Source organism: Anomalospiza imberbis, chromosome 19 (assembly GCF_031753505.1).
Source record: "Anomalospiza imberbis isolate Cuckoo-Finch-1a 21T00152 chromosome 19, ASM3175350v1, whole genome shotgun sequence".
NCBI lineage: Eukaryota > Metazoa > Chordata > Aves > Passeriformes > Viduidae > Anomalospiza > Anomalospiza imberbis.
The window spans coordinates 9,785,697-9,812,990 of record NC_089699.1 but is presented as its reverse complement, the minus strand read 5'-3'; the positions used below and the strand labels follow the sequence as shown (position 1 = coordinate 9,812,990).

General features: G+C 39.6%; 1 long non-coding RNA gene across 2 annotated transcripts in view; it reads right to left on the bottom strand.

Annotated features, from left to right (window-relative positions):
- Nucleotides 1–4,367: 4,367 nt before the first annotated feature.
- The window catches only part of LOC137485327 (uncharacterized), a 38,588-nt gene continuing 15,661 nt past the window's right edge, over nt 4,368–27,294 (bottom strand). The window contains exons 1-2 of one of the 2 annotated variants that reach the window (XR_011005275.1): nt 11,651–11,837; nt 4,368–4,630 (exon numbers count right to left, since the gene is read on the bottom strand). This is a non-coding gene — a long non-coding RNA (uncharacterized lncRNA). Of the gene's footprint in view, nt 4,631–11,650; nt 11,838–27,294 lie in introns of those variants that run through there. The other variant, XR_011005276.1, reaches the window with a different exon arrangement.

The following is a 27,294-nucleotide window of genomic DNA, read 5'->3' as shown; positions in this document are numbered from 1 at the left end:
CCCTAGGACTCCTATGAATTATCTGTCTCATTTTTGAAAGGGCTAATTCTCCTGTTAGGACCTCATACTACAGGGATGGTGAATCCTGGCAGATGACCTGGATCACCCTCAGGAGCATCCTAACTTAACCAGGAAAATTATTTTCGTACATTACACCTCTTGCACCTTTGCTGTCACAGACCAGGATTGGGTTTATTTTCATAAGTCCTCTATAAAAGAGAGAATAGAGGATAAGAAGATAGGGAAGAAAATAGGAAAGTTCACCTTCCTATAGATAAGAAAGGTTCACCCTTATAAAAAGGTGCCTTTTGAGGCACAGAATTTGAGAGAGTTCCCACAGGCCATCCATAAAGGTGGAAGAGACATGAGAACAGGTTGCTGGAACCTAGCACCATCACTGAGTATTCCCATTAGTAGGGATTAAGGTGTCGATAGTTCCATTAGTCACTGATTTTCCTAATGGACCTCTTGCTTTGGAATCCATAATTTCTGTACAAATTACCTATGAGTAAAGCCAGATCACACAGAAATGAAAGGCAGCATTTCATCCCATGCAAGTATTCACATGGAAGACATCAGACACCAAACATTATCAGTAAAATGCAACTGGGACAATCTCACCTAGTCCAGCAGCATGCCAAAATATCCCTCTGACAAAATATGAGTCCCAAGAAACAAACTAATTTACAGAGACCAAAAAGATTAATTGCTTGAAGACAGAGAAAGAACCAGGTAGGCAGACTTCATACAGCCATCTTAAAATATGCCACATAATCTACAATATAATAAAATATGCCACATAATATATAATATAATAATGTCACAAAAGAGAAAATTACTGGGTTTTTTTCAGGAATTCTGTTCACTGGGAAAAGAAGTTCCTATTACACTGCATGCAAGAGAAAATAGATTGGTTTTAAAAGGTTCCCCACTACCACCAATTTTGACAGCAGCAAACATACTAATTTACCTGGCTGGCTTCTGGTGATTACTGTAAGCTGATTTTCCTTCTCCCTGGGCACTAAGCTCTTGGTTCTTTGTGTGGATGCAAGGGCTTTCAATCCTGCAGCTATTCAAGAGCAGTTTGGGTAGGTAACTATTCATGTTGGAAATAAACATTGTGGGGCACATCACAGCCTTTAATAAACTCGGAATAGAGATTCCCAGAACCTCTCCCAGGGACTGCATGACCTCGATAAAATTCCCATTTAATTTTTTCCTTATGTTCAGTCAATAAATGTGGCTTGAAACCACAGGTTCTCCTTTACTCCTCTCCATCCTGCCTGGTCTCTGCTGCTGAGCTCTCAGAGAGAGCTGGGACAATGTTTGTCTCACATTTTGGAATAAATTCTTATTGCCCCTTCATTCTTTAGTTTTCCATTCCCAAGTTCAGCCAAACTTTACTGATTCCCCTCTGGCCAGGACCTTGGGCCTGTGAGAGTGAAGGAGGGAGGACACATCACAATCAGCTCTTGGCTCTGTGACAGACCCAGTTGAAAAACTGAAATGTTTCAGCAGAATTACTCCCAACTCTGTTACCATTCCCATCAACATTCTGAGAAAATAATCAGTTTTTCTGCAATAAATGACATTCAGTGACAAACAACTGGAATCAGAGAGAACATTGACAGCAAACTTTGAAAAATATGTTGGTAGAGTACAAAACAAGCTACATATGATTAAATTAGAAATGTAATAGCTTTTATACTCATCCTGGATTGTGTAGGAATAAACTCATGTAGATCTGCAAGTCACTGTTTTCCACAAAGCCCATGAATGCAAAGGACTTTTGTTAAATATAATTTAATTGCACAACATGTTAGCCCCACTGTCACACTGATCATGCCTTAGATACATCTCACAGGATTAACATACTTATAATGAATTGTTTATTGCCTTAAACAGCTCAGAACAAAATAGACCTCACTAAAAAGAAGCCTGAAAAATGGAAACTTAAATTGATATGCAAATACATGTGAATATAAATATATAAAAATAAAATGAAAGACAGTTTTCCTTTCTATACTGAGCAAAATCTCTACATAAAAGTTTTTAAAACCAAGTTCATACTGTCACAAAATATTTCATTTTGACTCTGCAGAAATTAGCACAGGAAGCAATGAAATCCCAGGCTATTTCTCAGGGGTACTCAGGAGTTCAGAAGCTGGAGAACAAGTTCCTGTTTCTATCAAAGGACTTGAATTAATCAACTCATTTCCCTGTGCCTAAAATTATTTCTGTGGCACTTGCATCTTTATTATCAGAAGTCCATGGATAAAAAACACACAGCACAAGGATTAATTTTTTTAGCAGAAATGAGAAAATTGCACACAGCTTCTCCCTGCTCCTCCAGATCTCCCCCAAGCAGTGCTAGGACTGGTTTTCACCTGGTGTTTATCAGAAATTACTATTAGCAGACACATTTCTCTTAAGCCATAATTCTTAGGCTCCATTCTGTGCACTTGAAACTCCTGTTCAAGGTGCTGGGAGTTTGGAGACAGCAAGTGTGATGACCTTTATTATGGCCTGTCAGCATGCCAGGAAGACCAGCCCAGTTCCACTGACAGTGAAAAAAGAACTCCATTACCTGAGTGGTAGCAGGCTCGTCTTATTCCTTTTAGGCTCAACTTTTAGAAAGAGATATGGCCATTTATTCAGTGCATTTGGAGAATTGTAGCAGAAGGGGGGTTATTTATTCGTATTATTAATGTAATGCCTTAGAGTCCTCATAAAAATAAAGAGGAGCAGCAGCTCCATTTGAGACACACTGCTCTCTGAGTTTTGGGGTAGAAATGCATTTCTTTGGATCAGGCCTCTTCTGTGAGTTAGTACTGGCACATGCTGGAACTGGCAATGCCTGATACTAAGCCTCAAAACTGCTCCACCCTTTGGATGGAATTGCAGTATGTAGAAAAAAATCCCTTCCAAACATACTGTAATCAGCCAGAGACTTAATGAAGAAGATTTTCTGTATGGATTATAGGTATATATTGATGCTTACCAAATCCTATCCCCTACATGAGCTATATTTCCTTGCTTCCAAGTAAATGTCACAGCTTTACCTGCACTTTTTGCAGATCATAAAGGCCCAGATGATTCTTTTCCTAAATAAAATTTTTATCTCATTAAAAATGTTCATACATTGTGCCCTATGTCATAGGGCAAATTAGCAGAGGATGAATGATTTTTTTTGGTCTGAGGCATAGTGCAGCTAGCTTCAAATTTTGTTTGAACCAATAGCCTCATGTGAAACAGAACAAGTTCAATACATAGCAATAAATTCCTGTTGATTTCCCCAAGGATATAATCTCAATTTAAAACGTCTATGATTTTTAATGTTTTCCAGATGGCCTCTTTTACAGACCTATAAAAGTACTATTATTATTTAGAAATATTAATAAAAATTATTAATATTTCCCTTCTTTTTAAAAACACTTTCCTTCCCTCTCAGACTATGCCTTATGTTTTTATTCCCTAGTATGTAGAGTTAATATCTAAGCAACAAGAAAAGAAATCCATCAACATGACTGGAAGCCTCAGAGGTTTGGTAAGAGGATATTGAACATTTCACCCCGAGGTTGTTGCTTCCAAAGTGCCCTTGGCTGGCCACGACTGAAACTCATTAACATTTGAGGGCTCTTCAGTGGTCTGCAAACCTGGATCTTTCAAATGCAACTTCTGGTGCAGTCATATTGGGCATGACAGAGGAAATTGGATAGAATATCAACAGAAGTAAGGCACTTTTCTTGCTGATAAGTAGAACACATTTACACATTTCACATGTCATGAATGAAACTCAGTCATTTATACCTGTCTTGTTTTTCGCTCAGGTGAAACAGCAATGCTTAGGGGGTAGAAGATGTCTGGCTGAGCATTTCTGAGGTGCCATAAATGAAAGGAAGCTGCTGATGAGAAAACTTCTTGCCCATAGAGAGGGTCCAGGGGCAACAGCATGGAGATGGGAGTGCCAGAAAGCACTCTTGGTTGAACTCAACCTACTTTGCAAATAAACAGAATTTAGTCTCTAAGGCTGTCAGTCTGGGATATTTCATAAGCCCTTAATTGTTTGAAGTACAGAGATATTTCATAGATGAGGACTGTAACAAATAATTGATGTTTGCAGTGCCATGGACTGCAGGAGGAGGAATGCGGGAAACAGGACTTCTGTATGACCAACCAATATGATTAAGCAGAAGCCCTTTATTGTTTATATTATGTACTTATTTATAGATTCTAAAAACTACTGCACTCTCTAGCATTTCTTCATTGGTGCCTCTATCTTGTCCATGCATTCTGTATGCCCTCTTCAGAGTATGTGATTGGTTACAGTCCAGGTGGTTCATAGCTCTGTTATCTAGTTCTTGATGTTCTTTTTCTCAGCCTCTTCTTTCTTATTCTAGAACAGTTTATGTCTTAGTAACCTTGATTCATTCCAGAGGACTCTTATAAGAAGAACTACAAACAGTATGGCTGGTGCACAATGTGGCCTAAGTTGTTCAGATACATTGCTACAGAGGAAGATTGGGTCCATCATAAACTCCTGACATGCAGGATCCAGAGGCACAGATCAGCCAGGACAATTACTCTTCTGCTCATTAATGCCCCATTAATGAAGCTCTGAGAATTTGCCCTGTAGAACCACACAGATGTCACTATTTTCTTCTGCTCTTCACTTCCCATGTGACAGCCATAAACCCAAGTCTTCCTTGGTGCTTTACTAAATAACCTGAGTTGACTACTTGGTGGAATTTGAGAAAATTATTTAGATTCCTGCCTCCTAAATCGTTCCCTTTTTTACTGTCTTAAGGTCAGATGTCCCTGTGCCTTTGCTACCTGGAAGCACCATAAGTCAGTGGGAGCTGAGAATTTTCCTTCTCTCAGGATTATGTCCTTGAGCTGTACCTCAGGGAGAGTAATAAAGGTCCCTAATTATGCTTATTGATTATTTGAATATATTTACGCTGTGAAATTAAACAAGCATCTCAGCAGAATCTTGAACACAACTTTACAGACTCTTGAAAATCTGAAACAAGTTTTTGAGGGATTAAAACCACGGTGAACAGCAGTTAGCAGATCACTGGAATAGTTCTTCCCATTAATTCTTGGAAATACTAAATTTTTGGCAGGACACTTTCTGATGCCCTCAAGGCTTTGTCTGTTCAAATTTCTATGAACAACTTCACTATAGTAACATAATTCCATAGGGAACCCATAAGCTTCTGCTCTTAAGAGCTAGGTAAGAAGGGAAAAATAAATCGCAACAAATAAGGGAAAGCATTCCTGAGTTAATTAAAATGTTGTTATTTAATGTACTGTTGGATTTGCTTTTTAAAATACACCCCTTATAGGCTTAGAAACAATTAAGTCAGTTTGTGAATTGTGCTCAGGAACAGATGCAGCTGAATATGTAAAGGATGAGAAAATAATCACTGGAACAAATGGCTCTCACCCTATAAGCAGTTCACAGTATATTAAAAATCAGCTGCCACCTTTTCCTTCTCCTTACCTATTTCCTTCCTAATATTTGCAGAACTAGGTCAGACATAATGTCTTTAGACTAACAAAGTAAGAAAGTAATTTCTCCCTATTCATTAAGTTCATGTTTTTAATCATATCGTAAGTATATTAAAATATAGATGGAGGTCCAACCACTGATCATAAAGATGAAGATTCAGCAAATAGTTCAGCAAACAGTTTCTACATCAATCATGGCACGAAGATACCTTCTGGGTCAGATCCTTAACTGGAGAAACTTTAATGAAGCTGATTCTGCATCCCTGGAGGACACATCCTTCTCCTTTCATCCCATTTCTGTACCACCTACTTCCTGCCATTCCCTACATTCCATCTCCACCTTCCAGCACAAGGGAGAGATTCGCCTTGTTGGTCTCACACATCACAAAACCCCACTGTGGCAACTGGCCACACATTTACAGAACATGTATCATTCAGGTTCCTTACAGACTCTATTTTATGGAATCATTTTGTTCACAGCCAGCTCTGGAATGATGCAGAGCATATAAATATACCCATATAGTTATATATAAATAGAAAGCAGCTGTACAACACACTGAAATTTAGGAGATTCAGAGAATACTCTAAAATGTTCCTTTGCTAGAAACCCTACATAAAAGTACAGTTGTTGAAAACAAACTAAAAAATACAACTATAGAGAAGTTGCTTTTAATCGGAGATCAGAGGAGTCCCGAGAAGCTGTACTGGTTTATGTGGGTTTATTCACACCTTGTCTGACACTAGAATAGCTTTCTGCTTTAGACAAGCCCTTAAAACAATGAATATCATGGGGAACAGAGAGTTGCACTCTCCCTTTGTGTTGTTCCCAGTCTTCTGGGCCTCATTCGTGCTTGGCAGCTTTAATACCACCATAATAAACATAACACTACTGGGCTGGTCAATGTGATTGGCACAGTAAGGGGAGAAATTAGTAGTAAACTTGTATTTCAAGATAACACAGCTCTTCCAGCTGAGCAGCACAAAACTGAATCCACCCCTCACAGGCCCAGAATGTGTAAGCAACGAGCAACTCAGGAAACCGTGGGAAAGCAGGCAATCAGATTCATTTCTCTCAAGTCACAACTCAATATCCAAACACCAAACAACCCTGCCCCATGTGCAGCTGTGCCACAGTCACACAGGGCAGGACCTGCACCGCAGAGTAGCACCTGATGTGACATCCTACCAGTGGGTACAGAACAGCTGGTTCAGAGCTGAACCTTCTGCCTGCCTTCCTTCCCCACCAATTTCCTCTCCCAGGCTCTCACATAGATTTCAAGTTATTTAAAATCTGAGATCTGCCAAGGCCATTGCTCAAGGTTGAATGTGTGACTGTATGGATTCAGTTCCCAGATATTGTATGCTTTTTCTACAGGAAAATGTCATTGCACTGCCCAGACCTGAGTTCTGCTCAGGGTTCCAGCAGCAGAACCGCCACTGTCACAGGAGAGAGAGACTTCTTCACTCAGACTTACCAGCTGGTAGCCAACCAAATGACCATTCGTTTACTCTGGGGGACCAAGCTCACATGGTTCAATCTAGGAAAGAACTGCTTTGGATGGTTATGGCTCCTCCTGGACCAGAAAAAAAAGAAGTCACATATGAAAAAAGTCTTTCCATAAAATCTTTCAGGTTCCAATCTGCCTACATTTCCTTCTTAGAAACCATATATTATTTGATTTCAGTCCTGCATATTTCTTCTGACTTGCCTGATTAAACTGATGTCTGAAACTGTAATACCTGGACAACTTAATACTGAATCCCATGTACATCCTATTTCTCCACTATTTTTATTTCATTGCAGAAACTGAAAAATGTATTTAGTCAAAAAGCCCAACCACCTCCCTCTTTATCTAGAAATTATTTTGATGTTTGTGGATGAAAGCTTTCCAGTGGCAACTAAAATTTTGCTATTCCAGTTCAAGGGGAAACTCAAACACTTACCTCTTCCTGAAGCCACTCTCAACTCTCTGGATTCTGTTTCATCACCCATCAGGAAAATGTTCTCAAGGGCTCAAAAATTTTTAAGGGGTACTTCTGCCGCTGTCTGCCCCACAAGGTGAGTTTTCAAACCTTTCTGTCCAGAGGCTCAGGCACAAAACTACCAGGGCGTGATGGGTTTTCCTGCACATGCACAAAGTCCCTCCCAAGCCACTCACAGGAGCTGAGGGTCAGCCTGTGCTACTGATGTGCTTAGGAGGTTGTGCAAGATGAAGTGCAGTCTTTTCTACCATGTCCAGTTTGAAAACAACAGTCAGTTCCCTTTTAATATGAGGCATTTGATTTGTTTCATGTCCAAAATAAACCAAACTAAAATATTCTAATTCCCTAATTTGTCACTTTATTCACTCACTCGTTCTTCAAGCCATTTGTCAGAGTCTCTTCTGCAACTAACACAAAAGAGCTAGTCTGTATTTAGGGAAAAAAAACCCAACCAACCAATCAACCAACCAAAAAAACTCCAACACCAAACTCTTCCATGAGCTATTGAGTAGACCATAAAAAGCTCTATAAGGCTCATCCTTATAATTTCCTTTTGCATTCTTAAAAATGCCTTTTGCATTTATATTCCAGATTCTATTTCCATGTAACAGATTCAAGAAACATCAGAAGATAACTGAGTTGTGGAATGATCCTATTTGGGATATGGTGGGCACGGGCTAAGGACAGCCTCAAATTAAACTCAAAGGCTCCCTCATCACCTACGTGTATAACAAACAAGAAGGATTTTGGAATGTGACAGAATATCAACATCAGCTCCTGATACAAACTCTATGAACATGGAAATTTCCATCATGCTTAGATTTTGAAAGAGCAGGCAATAATGGGTTCAGGTAAGGAGTTCTGGCAGGGCCATCTCTGTTTAATTTATGAGCTCAGTTATTTGCTTTACTTAACATGCAGCCACAGGAAGGGAGAAGACCTTGATTATTTGCCTGCTGAGGCGCAGAGCACTACATTGAGCTGCTAATCCTAATATTAGATTGTACCTTTAGACTTCTATTTACTTTAAAAAAAAAAGAAAAAGAAAAAAGAAAGGGGAAGGGGAATAGGAAGACTTCCCAAAAATCAGAGAGATAGTTCTTATCTACTACATTTCTGCATGTTCTGGCTACACACAAAAAAAAATACAATTTAATAGTAATACTATTTTACTAAAATTCTCAGATTGTTCTTGAGAAGGCCCTGCATTGCTGGGTAGACACTTGCCACTTCCATGAAGGGATTGCACAGATTTCTGGGAAGAGCACAGACCCTGGGCAGATGCAAAGCAAGAGGTGACTAGATGAGTAATCACCACCTCCCTCAACACAGGTTAAGGGAGGAGCAAAATTGCACAAATATGAATGTACTTAGAGAAACAGAAAAAAGGTATCCTACCAACACATCAGTCATTTAATACACAGTGAGGCAGTTTCTGCACAAATCCCAAACCAGGCTGCACAAGCAGCAGCCAAGCAGCATCCACTGCTGCAGTGATGGGATCTGTGCCTCAGCCAGGGCCAGACTGTTTGCAGGATGGATCAGTTTAAAAGCGAAAATTAATTTGCCAGGTGAGAGCCCTCATCTGCAGCAAGTTGATATTCCCCAAGTGCCAAACACAAAGACTTCACAGCTGTTGAGCCTAATCCCAGTTTAGTGAACAACTCTCATGATTCTGTCGCAGAGCTCCTGTTTTGGATCTGGAGATGGTGACAGGGCTGCCTACATCCTGACCTGGCTGCTGCACACACAGAGATGAGTTTCCTCACATCTGTGCCAGAAACAATAGACTGTGCTCAGTCTACTACCTTTGGAAAAAAAGGATTGCTGGGCTCAGACACAGAGATAAAACCTCCCTTCCTTATCTGCCCTGTGAGAGCACCAGGCAGCATAGCCCTGACCCAGCCTCTGGGATCCTGCCTTCACAGACAGCTGCAGTTTGTCTGTGCACACCAGCAGCTTTTACTTTGAAATGGCTCCACCTCAGGCTGTTTTCTTTGCTCTGGTTAAATTCAGGGATCCCATAAATCTAATGAGGTTTCCCTGTGGAAATTTCAGAAAAGCCTGAGGAAGCTCTGTTTCCAAATACCACCAGAATTGCTGTTCAGCTGCCCGTGCTCCTTTAGAAACTGCAGCTTATTCCCTTCAGAAACCGCAGCCTATTCTTCCTCATGCTCTGGAGACATAGTTGTATTTCTTAAATGACTACCATAAATTCTCAGGAATTTAAAATAAGTACAACCTCCAGGTTTCTTAGTAGCTGGTCCGTTCTCTTCCAATCACTTGTACTAAACAAATAAAGGCTTCAGTAGCTGATTAGTTCACTACTACTAAGTTATCTACAGCTCATACTGCAAATTATTTGATCCTGTCAGTTTCCAGCTGCTGCAGTTTCAGCTTCTCTATTCTCTTTCCGTGTCTGTTTGAACTGCAAAGCTCGTGACCACCTATGCCTTAACTCTTATTATTTTTAACCATTGCCCTGAATGCATTTCTTATTGCTTCCTGCTTAATTTCCCTTCCGTTTTCCTAACACTCAGACTTTGTGTCATGTCACAGTCTAATCCAAGGCAAAATGGTGTCAGCTTGTCTTCTCTAACTAACAAAAAAAGAAAGTTCTCTGAGCCAAACTTCCTCCTAATTTACCCAGAGATGCTGGTTCCCATAGCACCATCAACACTAATGGAGCTGTCAAAAGGGACACAGCAAAGCATCACCCCCAGCTGCTGGCATTTGCACTTCACAATGTAGCAGATAATAGGTTGTGATGCTTCCCTATGAAAAATTCAAACCAAAAATAAATAGTTTGGTATACATACAGTTTAATTTCATTTGACTGTCTTTTGGATAATTTCATCATCCACTTTACTGTACTTCTCTATTTACTGATGTTGCTAGTGCTGGGAGCCTGGATTTGTTTATTTGAGCTGGCATAATGAAAGTTTGGTACATGATTGATTTTAATAGTTTAGCTGGGAACCTGAGGATAATATATATTGGCTATCAGGCTAAATTTTGTCCATTTGTGTGGTGGTTTGTTGTTTTATAAGTGTTTTTTGTTAATCGGTTTGTAATGGTTTGTTCCATGTACCCCGTTCTGTTCCCCTAATGGTTTAACCCTAAGTTGTTTACTTCAGTATTTTCCCACCAAGTGCCTGTCAATCCCTATGCCAGTCTCCCCAGTCCCTCCCTTGTACCTCCCTTGCTTCCTCATGAGTCCCTGTCAATCCCCAGTTCACTGCCCCCTACCCCTGCCTGCCAAGTTAGACACACCCTGTTTGTTCTGGAAAGTTCCCTGTCTGTTGCCCCTTCCCCAGCACACCATTGGACTGTTAAGCCTGCTCCCTCCCTTGCTGCCTTCACTGATTACCCCGCTTGTGTTCTCCTCCCCCAGTGCTTCCCCATTGGATGCAAGTGGTTTCCACCCCTTACCCCCCTCCCCTCTTTAAAATGTGCTGCCACCCTTATCCCAGCGCTTACTTGTCCCTGAACCCTCTTGGGTAATAAATTACTTGGAATTCATACAAGTGGCCCCTTCCTATTTCTTCGCCTCAGTCCTTCGTTCCTGCTTCGGAGCTGTGCCACCCACGCCACAGCCAGCCACAGGGAGCAGCAGCTCCTGTGAGCACGGCCACCCTGGAGGTCTCAGGAGGGATCTGGGGGCAGCCCTTCCTACTGCACCCTCCGGCCACAGGGAGCGTGCTAGCCAGGAGACCTCCATACTGTGTCCGCAACGAGACAGCAACGCATTTGGTTGCAACAATTTCTGAAATAAAACTTGTAATTCGCTATTGTACAGCAATAATTGGGTGAAATAGTGTTTTCTAGGGAAGCTGCTATCTTAGCTGCCCTGATTATGCAGCTGGGCTCAGGAGTCCCAGACAAACAGGCTGATACAACATCCTAGTTCTGATATTTCTCATGCTGAGTGCTGATGTAAGAGATTTGAGAAGACTTGGTGGATGTAGCAGCAGTTTAGAGTCAATTTCCCTGGCAGAATTCCAAAAGAGCCCAGGGCACAGAGTCAAGAGATTTGGACCTTACTCCCAGCTCTTTTAACAGCCACTTTTCCCTCCTGTGCCTCAACTTCCCCAGCTGGAGTGCACATCATGTCACTGATTTCCCCTGCAAGCACTGTGTAAGTGCTCATTACCATCAGCTTTGGCAGCAGAGTGTTCCAGGAGGATCTGAAAGGGCTTGGAGAGTCCATCTGCAGATGGAAGTGGTGCCTAACTGGCTCTGGACTGCGCTGCTGAACACCCAAATACTCTCCCAGTCTGCAGGGCAACACTTTTATTGAACCTTCAGACCTTCTGGAAATGGCAAACATCCCCAGGGGACAGGCTCTATGTGTGTGTTCTTCCAAAATGGAGAGACAGACAAGAGAGAGAAGAAACTTTCTTTCCCGTGCATTATCCTAAGCTCTTCTGCTTCAGAAACATTGTAATGTTTCCTTAATATATAAAAAATTCCTTGATATGTAGATTTGTATCTGGAGGCTATCCCTGCTTCTATTATGACGTCTGTGCTTAGGAAATGGGCTGGAGAAAGGAGATGCGGGGTGCATTTGTGGGATGGACAGGTCAGGCTCTGTCAAAAGGAATTAAAAAAACCTCTTGTTCTCAGCTCTTTTTCAAGCTACTTAATTTGGAATATAAATAATTTACACTGAAATGATTAATCAATGCACTCATTCTATTTGCATGGTTACTTAGCACCAAAGGAAGTAAACAACAGCCTGCAGGATAGCATGAAAGATGAACAATCTTGTACCTCAAACCTACAAATTAATATATTAAGTGAACATCAAAATCTCTGAACAGAGACAGTATTAACTCAACCCACACAGAGCAGCAGGCAGGATCAAGGCAATAGTGCATCTGTTCTAATATTTCACAGTGCAGATCTTCAATAATTTGCCAAAAAACATTTATTAAGATTTAAAGGGAGTTGCAGAATTTGGCATTGACATAATGAAAAAGAATAGTTGACTCTACTTAAGAAGCATAGTTAATTACAAGTAAGAAGTACATCTATTTCATGCAATTCATATCAGTTTTTGCAGTAATGGGTTGCTTGTTTGTATTAAATTCAAAGGGCATTTTTTAAAATGTCACCTGAAATTTTAAAGAAACTTGACAAAATTATTCTACCAAAAGCATCAAAAATATTTTTTCATGCTGATTTTTTCATATTTCCTATATATATTTGTTCAGGCCAAATTCCTACAAACATCCACTTATAAAGTAATACTTAATAATTTTAGTATAAATTTATCTTTTCTCTATCCTCCTCATAGCAATCTCTTTTACATTTTGAATTACTGAATTCCAGCAATAAATATAGTAAAATAAGTAATGTGGATAAGACAGATAATGAGAAAATATGAGTTTGGATCAAATTGGCACTAATTGAGTAACTAATCCACTTATCTAAACCAGAGTAGAAAAGTTTAATGGAAGGATAAACTTCACTATTTCATCAGTCTACAGACAAATGCTGGTGCATGAGGAAAAGACACCAAGTGCATATCTCAATATACAAATCTTAACAGCTGAGCAGGAAAAACAAACACTTATTTCTCACCACATCAACTTATTCCCTGGAAATGTCAAGGGAACTGGTCACACCCAGGGGATGGTAAAGCAGAGACACACAGCAAACCTCAGAGAGAAAACGAGCAAAATAATTCATCAAAAGGCCATTCATTTGAAGAAGAAGCATTGAAATAAGTGAACATCTTAAAGGAAAAGCAGAATTTTATCAAATTAGTATTTTCAGCTACATTGAGTAAATTATGTCAAAAATCCCCAACTCAGAAAATTGTCACAGAAGCATCTCCAGAAGCCTGGGGTAGGATGTTTGAGTTTGTTTGCCTGTTTTCTTTTTATTTTTCTTGTTTGTGGTTGTTGTGAGGTTTTGTGTTTTGTTGGTTGGGTTGGGAGGTTTTGTTTGTATTTTCTTTATTTCTTGTGGCTTTCTCCTTTCAGGGTTCCAGTTTTTAATTTACAGCCTGGCTTTGGCCACGTTTTCAAGACTGGTCTTTTGGTGAAGACTGGGGCAACCAGAAAGATTTGGGGGAAGGATAGCATGATTTGAAATGGAAAACCTGAAAGCAGGAGTACTCTTTACACCTCAGTAAAACACTCAAAAATCATAAATTTCAGAAAAAAAGCCTTATAATTGTACAGGAAAGCTGTGACAAAATGCATTTTGAAGAATTAATAAAAGTCCAAAACCACTCCACATGGAAGAGATTCTCCTAGACCTTAACCTAAAAATGTGGGTGTTTGGAGTAGTGGTTGCTGCTGCCTAAAATCTGTCCCCCACAAGCCTCTCCTGTGGAAAAGCAGGTTGAGATTACCTTCAGGCAACGCAGTCAGACCCTCACTCAACACTCACCGCAGCTGGCTCAGCGACAGAGGCAAGAAGGGCTCTTTTTGCAGGGTTTTATTCCAGCAAAGGGTATCACACGTGGCTGAAGGGAACCCAGCGAGGTAAAAGAGCATGACCACGTGGAGAAGGCAGCTTAAGAAGGGGAAGGGGTGGGGGGCAGATCTAAGGGCTGGGCAGAGGGATTTGGTCTCCAGGAAAAGGGAGGTGGCCACCAGGAATACCAATCCAGTCCAGGGACAGGGAAAGGAGAAACCAGGGGAAGTCACACAGGGGAGGTGGCAGCACAGAAGTCCAAATGGGAGACTTTTTTCCCCCCAGGAGGACTTGCTCTATGGTAAGTAGTTAATGCTGTTGCCAGGGCTGAAGACTTGGGAATTGACCGAGGTGGGAGAGTTCATGTGATGCTACATTAACCAACTTCCCAAGGGATCAGCCCTCCTGTAATGAAAGGCTCATCAGGCTTCCTTGGACTGTTTTGGTCATCAAATCTCACAGAGACCAATTTCAGAACACCAGCCTGTTCTCACTATTTAGAGTATAATCCAACCTACATTATCACACCTGCTTTCTCTCTGCTCCAAATGTTGGTGCAGAAATAACTACGCCAGAGTTTACAACAGACAAATAAAACCAAATAATGCTGCCCTCACACCATTACAGTCCCCAAAAGAGCCACAGCCAGGCAAAAAAAATGGAAGGGAAATTTTCTGTGCACATTATGATCTGCAACAGGAGATCTTTGGGTTTATTTATTTTTAAAGGACAAAGGATTCTGATTACACAGAACTTGTTGGGACACCTTGGATGGGTGTCAGAGAAGCCAGCTTTACCTTGGCCATACTCCTGGGCTCTCTCCCTGAGGCAGTGAAAAAGCAGCTTATCCTGAAAGTAACTTGGAACAGGAATTCCTGGTCCCCGAATCCTGAAAGGTTCAGGATACTCTAGCTAAACCATATGCTGTTGTTTACCTGTAATTCCAACACACCTACCCACACCAACTGGGCTGAAATGCCCAGCTTTCTTGGAAATGATCCCTCACTCTTGGCAACTGGCAAATCCATCACTGGATGCCTTTACCCAGCAAGCAGAACCTGGATCCCTGGAGCCTGGGACATGACAAACGGCACAGAGCACATGTCACTGCCTCGTCTGCCCCAGTAGCACAGCTGCTCTCTGGCTTGCAAGAAAAAGAAATGTTTGCTCCTTTCATTTGTCCCAGTAGGACTGGGAATGTGAAATATTTGCTGTAAGATTTATGATGGTGGCACAATTTTCTCTCCATTAAAAGAGAAAGGCTGATGCATGAATAATCTATAGCCACCACAAACTGAACTCCTGATTAGAACTATTCGACGCAAAATCAAGTCTCTCACATAATGAAAGGAGGGGGGAGTGGTTCTTTGTGGTTCATACAGTAGAAGATGTCAAATCACTACTCAAAATAAACCTTATTCTCCTGGAAATTACCCAATTAAACATCTGACAGACACTGACGAATGTATCCCCCCATCTGAATCTTATGAAGAAACGGTGTACTGCAGATTTGTATTTTTAAATGGTCTAGCAGAGACCTGAAATTCATCCTCATCACATTTCTTTCCACTCACAAGTCTATAACCTAAGGCCACATATAAAGCTATAAACCAAAACATACTTTCTAATAGATTTTTTTTTCCTTCTTAATTTAAGTGTTGCATCTCATCCTCAAAACTGTACCAATTCACAGGGATGAAGACAAGCCAATACTGGTACTGTACTACACACTAAGAGTCTTTACCCACATCATTCCTACCTAAGCAATTCTTACGTAATTTTGGGCACAGCAAGGAACAGAGGGCAGGGCAGGGCATGTATCCAGATCGTCCATCTATAAAGGGTGTGTCCATCTGTCCTTTTCCCAGCACAGAATCCAGCCATGAAAGCAGATTAAGGAAAAAGTTCCATCTCTGCTCCACATTTTGAGTTACAATTCATGTGCTGCTGCTTGAAGTATTCTCTTGTCCCATGGTATTTGTCAGAATTATTATTCCTTTTCTGAAGGCCAGTCACTGACCATCAGTGACCATCACTGTCCCGCAGTCCTGGGGGTGGCTACAGGGCACAGTAAGATCCTAATAAAAATTTTTGATAGATAACTTTTGTACTGAGCAAAATCTCAGCACAAATTAAAAAGATACACCCTTCAAGGCATTTAATTTCAGTCATCGAGCCCATGTTACTCCTAAATGTACTCATAAAGCTCAGAAAGTGAATTTCACTGAAAATGTGACAAACCCCCCTGAGTTCTGAAGCTATAAAGAGCACCCAGTTTTCCATCACACTCTTCCATGATCATCCCACTGAAGGCCAGACCCGCAGTGAACTTCTTCTGTGGGTTGTGGCTCCTGAGGTAATACTTAATTTTGAACAGTACACATACGAAGGAAGTGGGAACTCCTGTAAGCAGCAGGTGTTAATTTTTCTACTTGTATAAAATAGCAGTAAATTAATCAAGTCTCTGGGTACTTCAGCAAAGTTCTGGCCAGCTCTAACAAGACTTTATGTGCCCTGAAAGCTCTTAACGCATAATGGCAACCTGACTTTGAAACTGCCAGTTCAAAAAGCAGCCAGATTACAAAAGCAGCTTCCTGCCATTTTCCAGTTTCATTAAAATCTTTGTCTTTGGAATGAGACATTAGAAATGAAATGCTTTATATATTCATGAAATACAACCCAGCTGTTTGCCATGGTGACCTTTTCAGCATTCTGTGTTTCATATTTTGATAAGCCATGTACTGGTAAGAAATCTCTCCCACAGCTTTTGTCAGCAGCCCTGACTGTGAGCCCTCCATGCTCCCATATAAAGAAAAATAATGCAAGAATGTCAACAAGCAGCTATTTCAAAGCAATAGGATCTCATAGGATCTCACATTTCCTTAAACTCTGCAGAAGGCTAGTGTGCAGGTTTTACAGTACACAGGGAGTCTTGCCTCCTGCAGCCTTTATTAAAAACTACTCCACCAAAGGCAGTATCAAAAAATGGATCAAAAATAAATTTATTGGGAAGACTAAAGATACAATGCACCATGTTTTTATGCTCTTACAAGGGATTTTGAACTTGGGAATGTTTGTACCCACTGCAGCCTCCTCTACATGCACAGGCAGAAAAGCAAGTGGATTAGGTAAAATTTAAGCACCGATACAAAAGCAGGAAGTGTACCTTCAAAAAAATCAATAGTTTCTGACTAAAAAAATGTTCCAGAAGCTTTTGGTGTAGACCACTGTGATTATTGAGAACAGATAATCGCTTTAAGCTCAAATAATGGCATTATGTCTCAAAGAATTGTTAAATCTTGTGCAGATGATTATAGGAAATGGAGATGTAATCTGGACTGTGGCTATTCTGTTTCTCTATCCATTCTATTTTTCAGTTAAATGCTTATTTTTAAAAACAAACAAGCAAAAACCAAACAACAGCAACAAAATCCTAGGAAAAAAAGCGGTATTTTTAAAACTTTATATCAAATGCAAAATTTAATCACTGAAATAACCAGAAATATTGAAAATAATATAACAGCTGTTTCACAAATTGACAGGAGATATTGAAATCACATTCAAAACCAACTTTGTTACTGATGGCGACTTTAAAGGTTTTGCCAGTTCAAAAAATTGCTATTCTAAACCTGTTGAAGAATAAAGAATTACAAACACACCCAGACCTTAAATATTTGACAATATTGCTCCTTATTACAGTCCAAGAATCTGAGCCCAGAGTTGCACCTGAAGGCCTGAGCCTTTTCTTGGCCTAGCAAGAGGCACCCAGACCCAGGTTACCCCCAACAGGAGCTGGGGTTAACACAAGGTCAAGAAAGGAGAAATTTTGGGTGGGTGCAAGTAATGGGCAACTGAAGTAATCTGAAAATAAGTAGCTCTGCTTAGTTAGAAGACAGATTTTTAAATCCTTAGTTTCAAAATCCATCACTCCTACTGATATCCCATTCTTAAAATTCTGTTTTCAACACCACTTTATGGGGGCATGCTCGAAAGACTATTCTGTATTGCATTAAATATGTGAATTTCTATTCATAAATTTACATTTCCTCAACATGGGCAACATCAGCCTAATACAGAAATTATTATTGGGAAGTTGGGTTGTCCTACTCATCTCCATGTAGGATACATGCAGTTTTATTTGGTTTTTATTGATGTCTTTATCCTTTCTTTTTAAAATAAATCTCCATTTCTAAATCTGTGTGCATTTAAATTCATATCTGCATTACTTGCATTAGCAAAAGTGTCTCATATTTAATTATATGGCACAGGCTGTCAAACATACAGACCCTTTTGTAGTAAACATATGGATGTAGTGTAGTAAACATATGGATGGAAACCAAACTAAACTACCACTGGAAGAAATTCTAATATTGAATAAAAGACTTTCTTATCTAACACAAGACTACATTATGAAGCCACAATTTTATTATTTAGTTTATTGTTTTAAATTAAATAGAACAAAGTGGCTATTTCATCTTGCTGATTTAATAAGTTAATAAAGTCTTCTGGCAAACATATACTTGATGTATTGTGGAACACAAAAACTCCTTCTCATGTTGAGAAAAGTATTAAAAAAAATCTTCCAGGGAGATGCTGTACTCTGCACTGCACTTTATGTAGCCAATATTTACCAACAAGAGAGACTTAAGTCATTCTCTGACACAGCCTTTTCTCTTGCTTTACTTGTGCTTTTACTGTAATATGATAAATTCTCTGCATTCTTACAAATATCTTCCTGCCTACCACATTTTCAGGTGGGGCAGGGATTGTTTTTAAACATACCATTTGATCAGCAGTCAGGAAAAAAACTGTAACAGGAGATGCAGTAGAGCATCCCATGAGGAATGAGAGAAGTTTCCTACTCTCAGGTGGCAAGGGATCAAAGTGCCCAGTTCAGGTCACTGCCAGCTCCACCCTCAAACTGTGTTTTCCCTCCCTTACAGTCATACAAACGTACTGATAACTAAGGTAATTAAAAGAGTTGAGCTTATCAGATGCACCTAGGAAGCTGTTATGGTTTTGGTTTGGGGGTTTTGTTTTGGATTTTTTTGGTTTGGCCATCAAAACATGCAGTAATTCAGAATGTCTATCAGGCTATTAACACAGCCAAAAAACAGGATAAAATTTTGGAAGAGAGTCTGTTAAGTGGCACTGGGTGATCAAATTATTGTCAATGTGGACCTGATAAAGTTTTAATATAACTAAACTATGTCTTGGTATTCTCACAGTTAACTAAACACTTTCATACATGTGCTCCTCCTCACCAGGGAAATGAACTTCTCTGGTATTATAGCTGAAACCAGTAAAAACATCTAGAATTATATCTGTTTAATTCAAAAATGCCATCAAATTAAAAATGGTCTCTCATAAAGATTACTCAAAAATGAGAGGCTGTCTGTCCCCAGACTCCAGCAATGTACATGGTGCCTGTGAAATATGAAAACTGGAAAATAACCTTGAGCAGCCTCTGTACCAGCTGGTGTTTGGGGAAATACTGAGAATTTCTCAAAAAAGCAAAGCCCACCTTGACTAGGACTTTTTCATATGTAGTCCTTAGGGTCTTCATTATGCACAGCCCTTAGTATGTGATGGAAACTAATCAAAGTGAGACAATATTAGGCCAGAAATGCAAAGCTAGGCAAAAGGAAAGAAAAACAGAAACAGACAGCATTATATGTCCATATGAGGAAATGAAAACGTGACTGGAAAGGAGCAAAAGTCAATTAGAGGGGAGATAATCAGAAAGAGAATTTGAAACAAGAGCTTTCATTTTCTCTGACAATGATTCTAAAATCTTGAAGAAATGAGCACAGTTCTAATGAATGTTATTTAAAAATAATTAATATATCACAACCAAGCGTGTCAGAGAAAGATGAACATTACAGCCTTAGAAGTATTTTTTTTTCACCACCTGCAGAGAAGTGCCTCATATGAAGGAAGCCAGAGCTGAAGGAAACTATAAATATGTTTGTGAGATACATAATAAAACAAGACTATAAACTCTTAAGTTTAGGTGAGATAAGGCAATACAAACATTAGTCTTTACAGAGCAATGACATAGAATTGTATCTGCTCAGTCATTTCAGGAACAAATGCAATGTGATTAGGCAATTTTTTGCATGAATGAGAATTAATTTCTTTAATGACTTCAAAGAGAGGCAAAAATTAAGACATTTGCTATCTACTACTCAGCCCATCAACCAAGAAAAACTCACCTGGTTTGGTTCTTCAAGTCATAGGACTGGATGATGGTTGAATGAAAACAAACCCCAAAACACCCAGAAATGAAAAGGAGGAGGCTGGGGCAGATATTGCCCACTAAGTTCACTTTGAAAATCTTGTGTCTGCTTTTCAGCTGCCACCAGACACCAAAGCAAGAAACACCCTGGGAAGAGTGGGATTAGTCACAGAGTTCATGGGAAATTCGCCACAAATCACAAAAGATCCAAGAGTTCAGTCCCCATGAAAAGGTAAATGAACTGGGAGGGGGCAAGGAGTGTAGGAGTGGGCATTTCAGAGAGCTGTGAATGACTATTTAAATATTAAAGCTCAGGAAAACAGGTCTTACAAATAAAAAACCTAACACAAATCCAATAATCACACTGTGAGAGGGTCAGTAAATCAGAGATACAGATAAACTAGTTAAGAATGCTGTGAAGACCACAGCTAATAAGAGTACACTGGAAAACATATACTCTTATCACACACAAGCTGAAATCATGATTTCTGGAATGAGCCTAAAAACACAAAGAACTAGGATTTTTGTATGGATTTCCACAGACAAGGGATCAGGCCCACATTTTGGGAAGGCAGGGGTGTGGTAGGGGGGTGGTGGGGAGGGAGCCTGTGAAATTTTTAATTTAATTTAATTTATTTTATTTAACTTCTACATTTTTTTTTCAATTTCCATCATGGCTGCCTGATTTAGTTCCAAATAAGTAATTATGGAAATGGGCTGAGGAGGTGACATCTGAGATTTCAGAATTAACCTAAAATATGCACCAAACCTTCCACTTTTCAGAGCAGACAGCATGGGAGGCTCCCCACAGAGTACCTGTGAGGCATGAAGATACCAGAGGATGAATAAAAAATACATTTGTAGCAGCTATTGTAGCCCCTTTCCATGTCAGAGGAAAAATTCATCCCTGTGCAAACGACCAGCAAAGGACCCAGGGCACCTTGGCAATCCATCTGAGCTTTTGAGCATGGTGCTCATGGGGCTTCTCCAGAGGCCAGGGCTGGCACACAGCTCACATTTACTTCACAAAAGCCAGACTAATTTCTCCCCCTCCTTCTCTTCAAATCAGGTTGGTTTTTTGGGGTTTTTTTTTGTTTTGTTTGTTTGGTTTTTTTTGTTGGGTTTTTTTTGGGTTTTTTTGGTTTTTTTTTTTTTTTTTGCTGGGTAACTACAGAATAACCAAGCAGTATAAACAGAATTACACAAGGCAGAGCCACCAGCTGTAATCAGGAGCAATGTGTCTGTACTTAGGTGCAAACACAAAGTTCCTCACACCCTGTATTGCACAGAGAAACCTGAAATGTGGAACCACCAGCAGATCACGAACACTATTAAAGACAACTTGTCAGTATTTACATGTGTCCATATGGGATGCATTGCTGTTCATATCTCCTTTTGCAAGGAATTTTTTGCATGGGCAAACAGTGATAGGACAAGGGGGAATGGCATTAAGGTGCAAGAGATTACATTTAGATTATGTAGAATAAGAAATTCTTTACTGTAAGGATGTTTGGTGGGGTCCTGGAACAGGTTAGCCACAGAGGTTATGGACTCCCCATCCCTGAAGTGTCCAAGGCCAGATTGGAGCAACCTGGGATAGTGGAAGATGTCTCTGTCCATGGCAGGGGGTGGAACTGGATGAACTTTAAGGTCCCTCCTAACCCAAACCATTCCACGATTCTATGATCTCCTATTTGACAGAGTTCTACTGTGTCCATAGCAAGTCCCTAATTCAAAACATTATCGTTGCATAAAGAAGCTCCTCTTCCACAGCAACCTCAGTTCAGAGCCAGAAATGCTCTACAGAGGAAATCCTCAAAATGCTTGTCTTGAAGGAAAACAGAAACCCAAATATTTTAAGTGGGGCCAGGATTAGTGGACCCATGCCTATGAAGAACTATGTCATATAATCCTACACTCATTCCAGTGTTTTCCTAAATTAGGGTCTCAGTGAGTGTGAAAGTACTCAAGTTCCACATTAGATGTCACAGTAAATAATACTGAAATATATAAATTGTTTTGTTATTCGTGAAACACAGTAATAATCTTATAGCTAGAAATACTGAAGCTTCACTAAGAAATTAAAATCAAATATCACACTACTCATTAAAACAAAACCAGAATAAAGTGATTTAAACTAAACCACAGTAGTTTCAGAAATAAGAAAACTGTTGGAGAATGAAATAATATAAAGGAAATTGGATGTTAATGCAGTAACAGAAGGGAATAGTTCAAATCGTTACCTGTTGTGTCAGATTTGGTGTTTGAAAAGGTAATTGTTGATGAGCCAGACCCAGAGTGTGCTGGGAACACAGAGGGCAGCCACTCTGACCATTTTAAATGGTCACTTAAGAAATGGGCTGGGCTGTGTCTGACATATGGGGGATTCAGCTATATAAAATAAAATATATTATAATAAGGAATTATTTAGGATGATCATATCAGCTGCACCAAAATCTGATGTAAGCCATTAAATGAATAACTTCCCAGCACTTCTCTTTTTTGGAGAGCATATCTTTGACCTATCCTTCCCTGACATGAAAAACCATTACATGTGACATCCTGAATGTATCGTTTTTAATACGTAAGAGTAGTTTTTCTGCTTTTCTGCTGATCTCAAAAATCACAAATATTTTTCAAATAACTTGAGTTTAATCAGCAAATTTTCCATTTTAAAGGCTCTTTCTTTCAAATATTTTTGTGTTATATCAGTTATTTTTCACTCATCAAGTCCTGTAGCTTCTTCTGGATTAGTGTGTGTTTGTGGAAGTATCCTCTTGCAGACAAATTAAATTGCATCACTCATTGCACCAAATACAGGAAACCAAAACATAAAATGTCCAAAAAGGAGACCGAATATTTTATCACTGAAAACACACACACACATACAAACACACACACATAGATATAGTTGTCTTCTTCTAGACATTTGCAGAACTCAGATAAACACCTTATTACCATTTTATAGGAAAAAAAGTAATTTTACTGATGAAGGACAGAACAGGTGTTCAGATCTCACACAAAGAGAGAAGAGCCCGAAGTGAGAAACGGGACAGAAGGAAAATTACAATGATTAACGGGAGCACATTCTCTAAAAAATAGATTTTAATCATATCTGTTAGGTTATGTGAGCTTATTTGAGTCTAAGACTGAGATAAAGCTCCTGAAAATTTAAGTCCTGTCACAAGTCTTGAAGGTTTCAATTTTTTTCATCTGACTAATTGCTAGATGGCAGAACTTTTTTTGTGAGTTAATCTCAAACTGAGATGTAACAAAGTCACTTGGCTCGGTGGAAGGAGAACATTTATCTGGAGTCTAATGAGAAAGGAAAGCTGTCTTTCAGAGGAAATGCCAAAAAAGTGCCAAATTGGAAAATCAAAAATATTTCAGGAAGGGTACAAAAAAACATCTACCCTTTCCTTTTACATATATTCAGTATTTCTAACCACAGTTACACACTGAGGTGGGATAATTATCTAAGAATCTCATTCTAATGTATTCCAGAGGTGCAGGGCACAGACACCTCTGCTTTATGGATGGGCAGTTACAGAATGTCTCTCCCAACCTGCATAGTGGGTCCAACACACCAGGGATGGACCAAAATCACCCCACCTGCAGCTGGAGACAGCCCTGCCTAGTGACACATCCAGGATTTGCCAATAATTGTAGAAAATGCACCCAAGAAAAGCAGCAGGGCCCATATTTCCTCTCCACACACTGCCACCCACAGAGTTTAGTCAAAGCATCAAAATTCCCTCAGCCTTAACAAAGACATCACTGGGCTCAGGATCTTCTCATCACTAGAACATATGTTTTGCTGGATTGGAATTGTGAAATTTAAGTCATCAGTTCTTGGAACAACTTGGCTAAAAGGAACCAGACATCCAGAAATGGCGGAAACCCAGATTTTGAACTCATGTTGGCAGCATCCAACCCCATATTCACCCTGACTTATAACAGGTGAGGGCTGTCCAGAGCAGCTCAGGTTCCTCAGGCACTGCAGGAACATCAGGGTGACCCAGGGCTTTCCACGGCTATATTTCCTCTGGAGAGATTAAGAATGAGTCACAATACAGCCTGTCCAGATTACCCACAGACATTTTTAGCAACGTAGCCAAATTCAGTTTGATATCACTTGAAGGGATATTGAGCTGCTTGCTCAAAATTTTGTCTGCTCACACCTACCAAGTGAACCCACCAGTCAGGGTGTTAAAAACAACTGAGATCGTGACTCTAATAGCTTAATATTCTGCTCAATTCAAGAAGAATTTGGGACAGCTTGAGCATGAAGTTTCTCCTTTGCTCACATATACTGAAGATTGTGAGAACCAGTTGTCCGTACAGAGTAACCAAATATTTCTGCAAGCTTTGGGGATTTTCCTCCTTTTTCTGTGGATGATTTTATTGGGGGTTTTTAAATAACCACAGCTCACTGATCAGTAATAGTTAACTTACACTGTTAAACAATTAATTCTCAAATACACTGTGGTTTGTGTTTTGTTTGTTTTTTTCCCCCCAGGGAAAGTTTGGTTTTCACAAAGATTATTGCTACATATTTAGATTTGAGACAGATTCTGCAGCCAGCAGGTGCTCTTCTGTCAGGTAAATTGTAATAATGAATATCTGCCTTCTAAGGTAAAGCTGGACAGGGCATTTTGTTTCCTAAGGAACTGACAAAAGGGTAAATCTATCTGCTGGACCAAATGGCCTTCAATAGAAGCACAGTACCTCCAAAAAGATAGCAGTGAGCAGATCTAAGCTTATTAGATAACTGTCAATACTGGGGAGCTGCACCTGACGCAGGTAACAGCAGGGAAAAAGGATGACTTTAATATTGCTGCCATCCCAGCAGCAATCCAGTTAGGCAGGAAGCAGAGATATTAGAATGAGCAGCACTGCTGCACACTCAGCTGGCCTTCAGCTCTCCAGTTTTCCTACAGAGTGCAGAGTTTTTCATATTTTTCATTTTTCCACATAATTACCACGTGATACAGGGGAGATACCCCTCCAACCCACACAAATGTGCTTTTTGTGCATGAAGTTCCTTTAGTCTAATAGAAGCCCCTAAAAAGAAGCTCTACTAATTTTGTGTTGGCATTTGTCAGAATAAGCAATTAAAAATATAAATGAAAGAAGATATTTGAAGGTCATTATTATTGTGGAGTCCTTTGGCAGTTGCTTTTCTCAATAATTTTACCCTGTGTCTTTAACTACTGGAGTTTTTCCACTCTTGTCTCCATAAAGGCGCAAACCACACTTTTTTTCCAGTAATTTGGGACAGAATTTCCTCCTATATAAATGGTCATTCAGCCCCAGTCTCTCCTGTGCTTTTTAACTAGTTCAAACAGTTTTTGTGCTGTTCCATTAGTTTAACAGGGTTTACAAAAACCCACAAAACATCAGCCATTAGAGAACACTAATTTATGAGCAAAATTCACGTAGAATTGTTGAAGAGAAAAATAAAATACTCAGAAGCAGCAGATTTCCTGGTTTTAACTTAAATAATTTAAAAATACAGATATTTATAAATCTTATAACTGTATATAAGTATTAGTGATAAGCTGTTCGATTATAAAGGGCACATTATTAATAAAAATTAATATTTGAGTCTTTCATTTCCAGAAGCATAAAACTAGGGACAACCAGACTGGTGTTGCTGAGTTACTCAGCACATTGGTCTGGTATTTACTGGAGGTAAAGACAATGCAACCACCCAGAAAACAGGGTAATAATCAAACAAGCTAGAAAAATAGATTTTTAATTATACCCATCTAATTTTAATCTTTAAAGGCATTTTCTGCTTAAACAACTTGAATGGTTCATCTTTCATCTCTCAGCAAAGATGCTACTGCTTACTTTTGCTCTTTTTTTCCATTGATAGGAAGATTTTAGTATAAAGGAACATGAGCTTTTCTGAATGAGTTACACAGGAATGGCCTTTAGAGTTGATGCATAGAAAAGGAAAAATTATGACAAATATTTCTTTAAACTTCACTACATTTCTGCCTTTCATGTAAGTGAACTGCCTTTCTCATTGTCAGAAATCTATATTTGGAATTGTATAGCGACTGCTTTCTTCATTATGATCTCGCTCAAACTCAATTGAGTTTCTCTCTGTCTCTGTTTCTTCCTTCTCCTCCTGCTGCTGCTAATTAAGATAAATATATCAGAAGTGCTATTGCTGAAGGGAAAGCTGGAGCAAGTGTCATTGGTCCCCGTGATATTTCCCATTTTGCCATGAGCTGTCAGCAATGATTTAGGACCAAGTGCCAAGGATCATATTAATCTTGATAAAATTAGCAAATGCTCTGTGATGTTGACATCCTTTGGTGCTAAATGACATTCCCCTGGCTGGAACATTACCACTGAGGAAAGAATATTCTTTTTTTCCTCTGAGGATAGCAAATGAGGGCATAAGGTGAACATGTATTTTTTTATCTAGAAAGGCTGAAGGACAAATTCAAGTGTGACTTCCTCTAAACATTTAGCCTTTGTTTCAGCATCATTGGTGAAAATCTGTGATAGACTCTTAAAGGATATAAAAAAGCTCTTCTGAGGCCAAGGGGGATGAAGGAGGAAAGAATTCTATTATATTTCTGCTTGATGAAGGAAACTGTTACACAAGGAGATGCTGTGTGAGGAAGATTATCTTTGTACACAATGTACAAGAAATAAAAACTTTTTTCTATAAAAGCAGAACCCATCCTGCAAACAGACAAATGCATATGTCCACCTCTTGTACATCTTCCTGGATACAGGATTTTCCTAAGACTTTCCAAGCCTGGCTCTGTACAGCAGCCACAGACAAAAATCACCTCCAGAACAAGCGACTGTGTCAGACTGAGCAGGGTTGTCCCATTCCTTCCTTTCTTTGTCCACATCACTCAAGGCATCTGTACATCTTTTTTCAGTCTGAGGGAGAAAGAGCTTTTTTTAATTCTCTGCATTCAACTTCCCCCAGCCCAGGAGACACAGCAAATAAACCAGAGTTTTGTTGTGCTTAGGTTAAAAGCTTCATTAACCAGCTATTAAAATCTGTTTTCTTTGCACCCCTGGGCAGGCAAGAGGTCAGCTTGTGAGATTTGTTCATCTGTGTGATCATCCACACTAATTTTTATGCTCATCATGGA